The sequence below is a fragment of the Liolophura sinensis genome, chromosome 1, assembly GCF_032854445.1.
Source record: "Liolophura sinensis isolate JHLJ2023 chromosome 1, CUHK_Ljap_v2, whole genome shotgun sequence".
Lineage (NCBI taxonomy): Eukaryota > Metazoa > Mollusca > Polyplacophora > Chitonida > Chitonidae > Liolophura > Liolophura sinensis.
In genome coordinates, this window is record NC_088295.1 from 81,948,330 (window position 1) to 81,959,090 (window position 10,761).

General features: G+C 37.2%; 1 protein-coding gene across 6 annotated transcripts in view; it reads right to left on the bottom strand.

The window, feature by feature from the left end:
• Positions 1–4,125, bottom strand: part of LOC135461793 (zinc finger protein GLI3-like) — an 81,065-nt gene extending 76,940 nt beyond the window's left edge. For 3 of the 6 annotated variants that reach the window (XM_064739030.1, XM_064739029.1, XM_064739025.1), the window contains exon 1: positions 3–1,751. The gene's annotated coding sequence lies outside the window, so the exon portion shown is untranslated. Of the gene's footprint in view, positions 1–2; positions 1,752–2,964; positions 3,010–3,459; positions 3,567–3,993; positions 4,013–4,057 lie in introns of those variants that run through there. The other 3 variants (XM_064739026.1, XM_064739027.1, XM_064739031.1) reach the window with 3 other exon arrangements.
• Positions 4,126–10,761: the final 6,636 nt, after the last annotated feature.

A 10,761-nucleotide genomic window follows, 5' to 3' on the forward strand; every position in this document is an offset into this window, starting at 1 on the left:
ACCTCTGACAAGGTGGCACAACCCCTAGATCAGCTCTGAATTTTCGTCTCTATGATCCGGATGGAATACCCTATAAGAGAACAATACATCCATTTCCTCCGGTTTCATAATAAACAGGCAATCAAAGAAAGGTGAAAACATAACACCCATGGTATATGTGATAAAAATCAAATATTTTCAGGGTTGTCAATAAACAAGGTATTTATGATACAAAACTAAACTACAATCTGATAACCTTTTGAGGCATTAGAATATTTACAGCTTTAGGCTTATTAATGTATAACCCAATCATGATCTTGATGATAAAGCCACAATGTTTAACTTGTAAAAGTATATCCTGCAGTCCAAAATGGGGGAAAAGTTCTGGCCTCTTTATGAAATATCAAGTGTAGTTATTCTCATTTATTTAAAAAAAAAATAAATGAGAGTCATACACATGATGTTACAAGCAGAAAACAAAACATACTTTGCTTTACATGCCAGTCTGAAAAAAAAAAAATAGACATATGTAAAGTGACTTCAGGCACTGATGTACTTGCACATATTTCCATAGTTCACTTGGAAGTTGGGGTGCAAAAACATCCATGAATGTATAAAGTTATGATATGTATTATCATAGTATATGTCAGCTTGAAATGAAGTAGGCTTTAAAACGGAGTGTTAAAATTCAGCCAATGCTGACTAGAAAACTTTATGACACCCAACATCCCTCATTTTACTGAGTACAGAATGCTGATGGTTATGTAAGTACTGCTGACTTACCTGAGAATCAGGGTTTTGGACTGAACTCTCGTGACCAGGTGCCATTTCCTCTCTACAGCAGACTGACTTACAGCCTCATTAGACTCTTTGATTTCATGACACTTGACAAAATGAACAGTTGGAGTTGTTCTCAGGTATTATAAAGGAGGTCTCAAACAGATGGCATTCAAACAGGCAGCAAAATAGCCAGGCCACTAACAATTGTGTAGTTTTGTTACACCGGTATAATTATCCCGTCTGTTTTGCATTGGTGTTACAGTGTGTAGATTGCAGGCCAAAGCACGGGCGTACACAGGTAAGGGGATAAGGTAAAGTGTCAATCAGAGCTCTGTGAATTCCTCAGCTATCACAGTCAGGGGCGCTAAACTCTAGTATTCATCACAGACTCAAAGCAACGTCACAGTATGCAGAGGCAGGCTTCCCCCTGATCTGTTAGTCTGACAGTGAATATCCCTCTTGTCATCCACACTTGCAGCCATAATAAGTGATGTATATGGATATGTTTGAGCTAGGCTACACAGTACATGACATAACACCAAATGTATACATTACAGAGTAACTGTGGGTTTTTAATGGACCCATTCTGTCAATACATGAAACAGTAGATGATGAGCAGACCTACTGTTGATAAGCACTCAGATGAGGCTTAAACTACAAATACACCAACAGAAAATGTAGGTTGTCAAAAACGAATTCTGTTGGTCAGATTCATGCAGCTACATTGTAAAACTCACCTTGAGGTACATGCTGAAGTACACACTCCTAACTTATGGACATTCTTGTTTGCCATATTTGAGCACAGTTTTCTGTGCATCGCTGCAAACCCTTGCAGACACAGTCAATATGAAAAGTATTTAATCAGTGATGACTACATATACATATATTTAAATGAAAGTGTTTATTCATTTTCATAATAATCACTGGATATGTTGAATGAAATAATCACGTATTTCTATTTTTATCTTTTGTGTGATGTACTTGTACTTTAAGAAAGAAATATTTGGTAGTAATCAACATTAGCTGTTAGGCCCGTTTTTTTTTTTTTTTTTTTGGTTCTGATTTAGATTTTTTCAGTTTCTCACAGGGCACAGAAATGTACAGACAATTGTGCATCCAAATACATCTTCCAAACACAATAAAAAGAAGTCAAATAAAAATTTCCACGAACCCAAAAAATGTATGTTTACTGGAACACCCTTTCAATCATTTATCCGTATATGTTTTTGTTTCACATTTTCCTCACATGCAAGGCAACTATGTTTAGTTATCAAATTCTGCAAAAATCTTTTCCAAAGCAATCACAAGCAGTTGATAAGTAACAGTTAATGAATAAGCAAACTTCATTAGCCAAAAATGAAAAAAAAAAAAAAAAAAAAAATGATGAAGCAACTTGTGGAACAGACACATAGTGCCACACACTATTTGAGTGCAGTACATGTAAAGTAGGATCGGGTCCTATACCTGCTATTCTGGCTTGGAGGGTTAAGCTAACAATATTCAGAAAACTCATATTAGAATGTCAGGTCCCTTAAATAATTGGTTGTTTTAGATATGCAAAATTATTAAAATTAAAATATTAAATTAAGTCGTAAGGTTCATGTCCATGCTCTAAAAGCTTTGGTCAGCTATGATCAGACCATAAGGGTCCACTCAACCCAACCATTTCAACAGCATAATTACTGTAGAGTGGACAGCACAAGGTAAATGAAAGTAGAAAGGAAAAATATACAAGATTACTACCAATAGTCATACTATTTAATTTTTTATTTTTTTATTCATAAAAAATGTAAATGGTAAAATAAATGTAGAATTTCATTTTAATGTTTCTCTAATGTATATCTATCATCAGCAATATGAAGCCTAACATTCTTAATCAGATAATTCAAATTTATTGTGACAACAATAATAATAACATTGATGTTATGCACTTATGCACTAAAAGCAGATAAAGATAGCCACTATAAATTCCTGTGATAGTATTGTATAATCTGCCTTCTATATCCCTCTAGTTTATCTATATCCCTCTACACAAGTTTTCTTCATCCTCATTGCGATTTTAAACTATAAACGAATTAATAATAATAATAATAAACTAGATGAAATGGTTACATGCTGGTCAAACTATTCTCAGGCTGAAAGAGAATTCTCTCAAAATGAGTTATAAATTTGTCTAATAATGTGATTGTTTAACACCATACTCACCTGGAAACTGGAGTGCCTTGGGTAAACCAATGACAAAATCTACACCTACAAGAATACCTACATTTCTACATGTAAGTACATAAATGCATTTGTCTGAATAGTTAACAACAGAATAGGATCAAATATTATATTATTAGTGGCCAATGACAGCAAGTGAACCAAAATTTTATGTTTAAAAAAACATTGGAAAACTGCCATTGATGTAGGTTTCAAGTTACTTCCACCTCAGCCATAAGTCCTTGTTTTTTGAGATAAGGATGCCCAGCTTTACAATTTACTTTAAAACAGATGGATACAGATGTATCTACTACCCTACACTTATGTATAGCTATATATTCAGCAGTTTATATGTACCCATCATTTTGTGTTTCCTTGTGATGATGGAAGAAAACCAGAGGATTACAAGAAGGAGGGCTTAGATGTAGCTCAGATGGATGGTTTTATCTTGTCAAGTTAAGCACACAGCTACGTTAAGGTGTCAGTCGGGGTTAATACCTGTGTCAACAGTTGATCTGGCTGGGAATGTCCGCCACAGAGGAGCCATGTTTGTTAGCAGGTGCTAAACAAATGCTTGCCAGCCTCACAGCATACTGTAAGCAATCCTGTACCAAGTCAGAACACAATCCATCAATGTCCTGCTCCTATACCAGCTGGTAAAGGTAACACTCATGAACTTGTAGCATAAGACCCTGTATCATATGCCACAAGGTCACACTTCCATACTGAAGTTGAACCTTCATGTACGGTAAATGGAAATACATATAGGTAAACTTAAGGAAGCACTGGTACTTCAGTATCTCTAATGATATCTCCAAAGGTTATATGACCACTGATATTTGCGATATAAAATGTGCAAATGATTCAACCTTTCACTTGGTATTAAGCTTTATTAAAGAAATATACTGTTTAAATCCATTGTCAGCCCAGCACACTTTGAAGTTTAGACGGTAACAGGTTGTGAACTCATTTCATAAATGTTAAATGCGCCATCAGTTGCGCCTTTACATATTACCACTACAATAAACCAACATAAAGGTATGATGCCAGTTCCGCTGATCTTTGAACTACCGGGTACTTGATACAACAAAATTACATGGAAAGCTGATGAAAACATCTCGCAACATCGGCAAAGCGTATCTCCCGCCGCCGCCATCTTGCTTTCACGGAAATGTTTGTCGGAAATGTTCGGCAAGCCCCGAGGGTTGATTGGGTGGTGTCTTTGCAAAGATTAAAAATACAATAGGCCTAGGCCTATATCGATATTTTATTTATTGATTTAATTATTGTTAAATATTTAAATACCGGGCCTACGGTAAAGTGGGGGAGCTAAGCCCCTATTAAAATGCTTAATAAACGAAAGACAACGCGCAGTTTATCTCGGATTTATCACAGTTTTTTTCACCAGAAATCGCCTAAACTGCGTCATAAATTTTATAACGTTCCTCCGCTCCTGATATATAGATATTTTATAGAACGAACAAGCAAAAATATGTGATATAATCTTTTAAATATACTAGATCGATAAATTTACATTTTAACCCTAGCGACCAACTACTGCTGTCAAGATTGTATGATTTCCCGTGAAAGTTAAAGGAAAAGAAAACTTTAAAACATGAGCCTATTGGCTGAAAGTGCACGTTTTTTTCTATCTGGTGGGGCCTGCTGCATTATTTTACGATTTTTTCTCTCCATACACGTAAAGCCTGAAAACGGCAAAGCTGGCATAAATCGCTGAGTTCATCGCCTCCTCCATTTTTAACACCCTGTAATTTATGCTGGGGGTGTGTTGCCTCTTAGTCAATGAGGGTCGTTAAAACTGTCGGTTTGTTCGTGTAAACTCGGACCCTATGTCCAACAGTCCGGTTTCCCGATCGTCAAGCGGAAAACGAACTGTATTGTTAGCTACTATCTGAGTTCTGCCGGAAATGTTCAAACTGCACTTCGGCGGTTTCCGCCGGCAATTCTTCTCCTAACACAGAAGACTAGTTCTTTGGCAAAATGGAGTCGGCCACAGCTGATGTTGGCGCTGACTTTATTTATAATTTATCAACTTGAAGTACATATTATAATTTTTTATGGCATGCGCCAGCGAGAAAATGCATACTCTTTTCAATGGTATTTGATTGATATTTACATTTTCTTCTCCTTTAATTGAGCCTGTAACGTTTTTCGCCTTACTGAAAAAAAAAATCTGTACTCGGTGCTAATTGTACACAGGGATTGGCCTACGTACATCTTCGTCATCATGTAGGCTGAACATAACCATTCTCCTAAAGATATAGTCCCACCGATGTACTGGCAGGTGTAAGATGCCATTTGTACACTGATGTAAAATGATATATCGGTGTATGTATATATGTATACATGTGTAAAATATAATGTATATTATTTTCGTACTTTTTCTTTTTTTCGTATTCCAAAGTGAAGATACTATATAGTGGGCACACCCACAATATATTCTCTGCATTTTATTTTACATGTGTTTAAATTGTAAAGTACGGTAGCATATAATGCATACTTTTCTCGCATTTTATGAAAATATTTATAGGCCTATTTCGTGCAATTCTGATGATTTTTTTCCCCAAACATCATTGGAGGTATAATTTATATATCCTAACAGCCATACATATGCCCTATATATGTGCATGTTAAAGCCATATTATGCGACCTGCATGCATGGGTTTTACTTAGTGCGTATCCGTTCCAAGGTTTAGGCAAATATACCTAGGTCCATTACCTAGAAGTACCGGGTATGCAACTTCCCAGCTAGTACCCACGGCACATGTTACGGTCATCTGTAGAAGCTCGCGCCACCTAGTGGAGAAATATGCCAACCTTCTGGTTTGAAATTGTGGACTGAATCATGGAAAACCTAATGTAAAAAGCTCCTACAAGAACTACGATTTCTCTAATCATTGATGCTATACAGTTAAGAATCCACTGACTATTTTTATATTTAAAAAAAACTCTAAAACAAATAATATCAAAGACATTGTTATATCTTTTTACAAACCTCTCGGTTTGTCTACTTCAACACAAACGCGTGTGGAATATTGTTTCCGACCACATATCAGCGGTTTCTCAAACGTTTGCTGCGCAATCTAGAGAAAAAAAGTACATAGCTGCACAGATACGTCACATAATATGTTAGAGATGGAAGAAAAGCGTAAAGTGCCGTAGAGACTAGCTACAGGAAAGCTGCACACTTCTACATAATGGACTTTTGACCGTAACTGTTGTTCATGTAGGGGAGGTAATTTCAACACATAGTTGTGAACAACCCAATCGTCAGTATTCTCCCTTTATAAGATGACTTTCCAGTCTCATAAATGCTTGACTTGCAAACTCATTTCATACATTCCTTAAGAAATTAAATAAGTTCATAACAGTTTAGTACTTCAAAAATCTAGGAAAAAGCTGCGTGTGTGACTATATTTGAAAAAAAAAAAAACCTCGTTCTGTTTTTTAAATAGGCTACTCATATTCACATTGTGTTATTACCGCATGCATGGCGTGCATGTCGGACACTTATTTGCCACAGAGGCCTACACGTAGGCCTGTAGCCACAGTCTGGATAGAACATATACATTTAGTATATGTGATTAATGGAATGTGAAAATGTCAAACTGCTAAAGGTAAGTGTGGGAAGGACAGAGCTCATAGCTAAGGATTTGTTATAAACTGTTAAATAAACACACCTTTCCCGAAGGCCCTATGCATTGCTCCCTCCTTGGGCACTATAAATTCTGAAGACATTTCTGCGAGACTTTGCCCTGATCAATGTCACAGATACAGAATCCTTTGGATCATGCGGCAAAATACTGCATAAGTACTGGGCCTTGGAAAAATCTGTCTCGATTTTGAAGTAGGGTTTTCATACATAGTCAGTACTTTATATATGGGTGTTTTGTATAGATGACCAATTCAGATAGTACCGTAACTGCTAATGAAGATATGTAAGGCCTTTGTTCCCAGATCATTTAAAACATTGCGATCACGGTCACGGTAATAACATCGACTGATCGACTGTAGTCTGTGCATTGCTGGAAAATGGTGTGCATTTATTGTTTAATGTGATTGTATGTTGAAATCTTTCTATGCGCACGTGTTATCTGAAAATATACATGTAGGCCTCTATGTCTAACTGAACTGAAGAACTTTTCCAGATATAACGCTTAAAATTTCACCCGAAGTTTGATCTAATGGTAACTGGTCCTCTGTCATGATGGTGGACGTACTTTGCTTAATGCCGTACTCAATTGCTTTTCACTTTTAAGGTGGCGATCGATTAGTTATGGGTGAAGCAGACTGGAGTGTCCCAGTCTAAACCATCAACCTTTGGCAAGTTATTGAAAAATGTGACGCGCAAGCATGTACACCACACTTGTAAAAGACAAACAGTCTTCACCGAAGGTATATATAAGGCTCCTCAAACAGGCCATACGAGAACCGCCCGAGGCTTATTTTGACAAACTCCCAACAAACAAAGAGAGCAGGGGAATCCATATATACCTTGTCAAAAGGTAGATTGAACCTTGTGTGTCCCGGTAATTGGACAATACGACAAGCATGTTAACCAACCGATCGACCAGGTCCGCTCTCCCGGTAATGGAGGAAGTCATATGTAAAAACATACGACATGCTATACCATCTAAATGAGCAAACAAGCGCTGTTGAGCAATTGTTGCCATCAGGATTCGAGAACATTGGAGGCAGAGAAATTCCAGAACGTTCCCTTTTAATGATATCTGTTAATCCCTATGCTTTGAAACGTGGTATTTTGTAATGTATGCAGCGAAAGATTGACTTTTGTTTGAAAGCGTTTGTTTTATTGGAAACCTTTGTCGCAAGGGTTTGGTTTGGCGGAAAGCATTATCTGCACCCATAGGATGAGCTAGAAATCTTTGTTTTCAAGCGCATGGTTTATGCTGTGCTGGAAACCTTATGCCTTCAATGGTATAGTTTTGTTGAAACTTTTGTTGAAAACCTTTGTCTGGAAACCAGTGGTTTCTGGAACGAAATATCTGGTTGAAGAAATGGCAGAACGTCACAATTGTCTGGAGAATCAGTGATTGAATGAAGTTTAACGCCACATTAGTTTTATCGTGCCATATCGCGGCGATGTCACGAGTTATGGCTTTCGACGTGAGAATGGAACCATCAAAGGCAAAAGCGAAAAAACACTCATTTGAATGAATGAAAGATTAAGACTTAACCCCAAATCGGCATGCAGCATCACAGCCATATCGTTGTCAAAATGAGCTTAAACAATGAAACTAACAATTATATTTAGGAGCATAAGATATAGCATAAATCACTATATGTAATTTCAAATTCAACTGTTTTTATATACCTAAACCGAAATAATTTCTCATAGTCAATAAAATAACTAAATAAAAAAAAACATAACAGGAAAAAAAATACCACATTAATGTACGTCACATAATAATACTTAACATTCAATATACAACCGCAAAACTTTAGGCCAATTTTTTCCAGATCAATAATAAACTGAAAGCAAAATATTAGTACGATATCATGCCAGTTTACTGTGCCCGTGGGGAGATACAGTTGATGTTCCATGGGTATCAGTTGTATCGAACGACCACTCTTGAATTGTTGGCAACACAATGGCCGTCTGAACAATATGTCGTCCTGAACAGAAATACATTTCTCTGTCACGTTTTAATTGCAAATGTTTGTATACACAGCGTGTGGATGTCATTCAACTTCGATTAAAGGCCAATATTCAGGTCCGTTTTGCAATTACCATGGCAACATATATCTGTAACATGTGCTACCACCATGTGTTATGATCAACTTAGGCTGCGGTGATTTGGTTTAGCGAGATCCAGATCAGTTTCTGCATAACATTTCGGTAAAGTATTAAATTAACTTGTCCCTGTTGTTGTAAAGAAGCGTGAGAGGAAACTCTTGCCATGTTAATCGTTCGTCGAAAATGGCATTTCCGTCAATGAAACTGGCAGTCGTCGCTTTCAGTTTCGCAGTTGCAGTTAACAGACTGCTTTTCGCTTGACTCTTTCAGACCAAAGGTAATGAATAGGTCAAGGATACACCCAATTTCTGAAATGTCTCATGGTGTTCGGTGTAAGTATCATCTCCCAGGGCAGATTTTCCTGGAATAATCAAGCTGTACGTCAGGCAATTCAAGAGCCTGTGGAGGCTTGACCTTAATTTCTACTCTACAGTCAAAATACTGTTTGTCCTCACTGTAGTACCAATCTTCATTTCCCCGGAGTGTAGTGAACAGTGACAATATGCCCCCAGTGATGCAGATTGCTGCTTTGACTGGGTGAATATGTGTTTACATTCATTATTGGTGTAAGCTGTCACTCGCCTAACCTAAGTAGCAGGTGCCCGTTTTACGTGGCAGTGGCAATTTGCGCCTGTTGTAACTTCTATGACAACACATATTGAAGAGATACATCACCTTGGTAATTACGACTGACGTAGTTTTGTAAAGCGGACCCCAGAAGGTCATGGCAAAGGAAGACGTCCATTAGCGGCTATGTACGTCAGTGGCGGTAGTATATACAAGGGACAAAGAGTAAGTGAATAATCTTTCGCTTTGATGGGTTTGTTTACTGATCTTGATCATCTCTTTAACTCATACAAAACCGCTTTTGGATGAGGTGAAAAGGTATAGAGAGTATCTAAAGTCACATTGCCTACATTTGTAAAAGAAGACAATGTTTCCAGACAAAGAAAAAAACTCACAGAGACAACTTTTTTTTCCTCGGGAGAATGACACCACTTTATGTACATGTAGCAAGAATGATATCACATGAAGATAACAAACTCGAAAATGACAGCCGATCAAGCTGCTATAGTGCCAGCTAGCGGAAGAGAAATGTCCAATGTGTGCTCAGGACTTGGCATCCGAGACGAAATAATGGCGATGAAGTGGCGTTATTCCTTAGACAACGATGCAGTTAAATAATAATATGATTATATTAAGGCGGTTGTACATTGTATGCGTGAAGTCTACTCCACAAACGTGAATAGCAACTTAGCATGAACAATGTATCGCCCAAAGATGAACATAACTATAGCTAGGCCTATAACTTGCTATACTGACTGCAGAATTTTTCACATCTACGATGCAGGTCAGCATTATGAATAGAGGATTTGAGTCACTGTTGGTTCCATCCTGAATAGTCTATAAGGGTAAAACCTCTGAGACATTTCAGCAATGGAATAATAGAAAGTCTTCACCATGACGGGATAGCTGCATGTATACAATTTTTTTTTGCATCGAAGCCCATCGAACATTTGTTTATTTCTCCTTTTATATAAATGTTAACTGCTCAAAATTGCCCACATGAATATTTCAAACATGATATTGTGTGCTAATGTGTTGGAACATCGTCTGTTGTTTGATGTAGTCAGATGAACTGATCAAGTGGAAATCCGTTGGGAATCAGTGATTTACAGACGTCAAGCTTTATAGCGCAATTCTCTCCTCAATGGGTATTGTTATTTCGTTGCAGTTTTCTGCATGGTTACATATAATTGTTATTGCATGAAGCACATGTCTAAAATTAGACAGCTTTTTGTCGATAATTTAAATGATGCTACTAGTTTTAATGGAAAGTGACAGTTTTTTTTTTGATAGTTTAAATGATGCTATTACTTTTAATGGAAAAAGACCTGTTGTGTCAAGCGTGCAGACCTGTTATTTTGTGTGGTATCCTGTTCTTGGAGTGCGAAATGGTTTACAGTTTCCGGTTCTCGAGCCGTTTTACAACTTGTATTAGATCTGCAGTCAGATTTAAG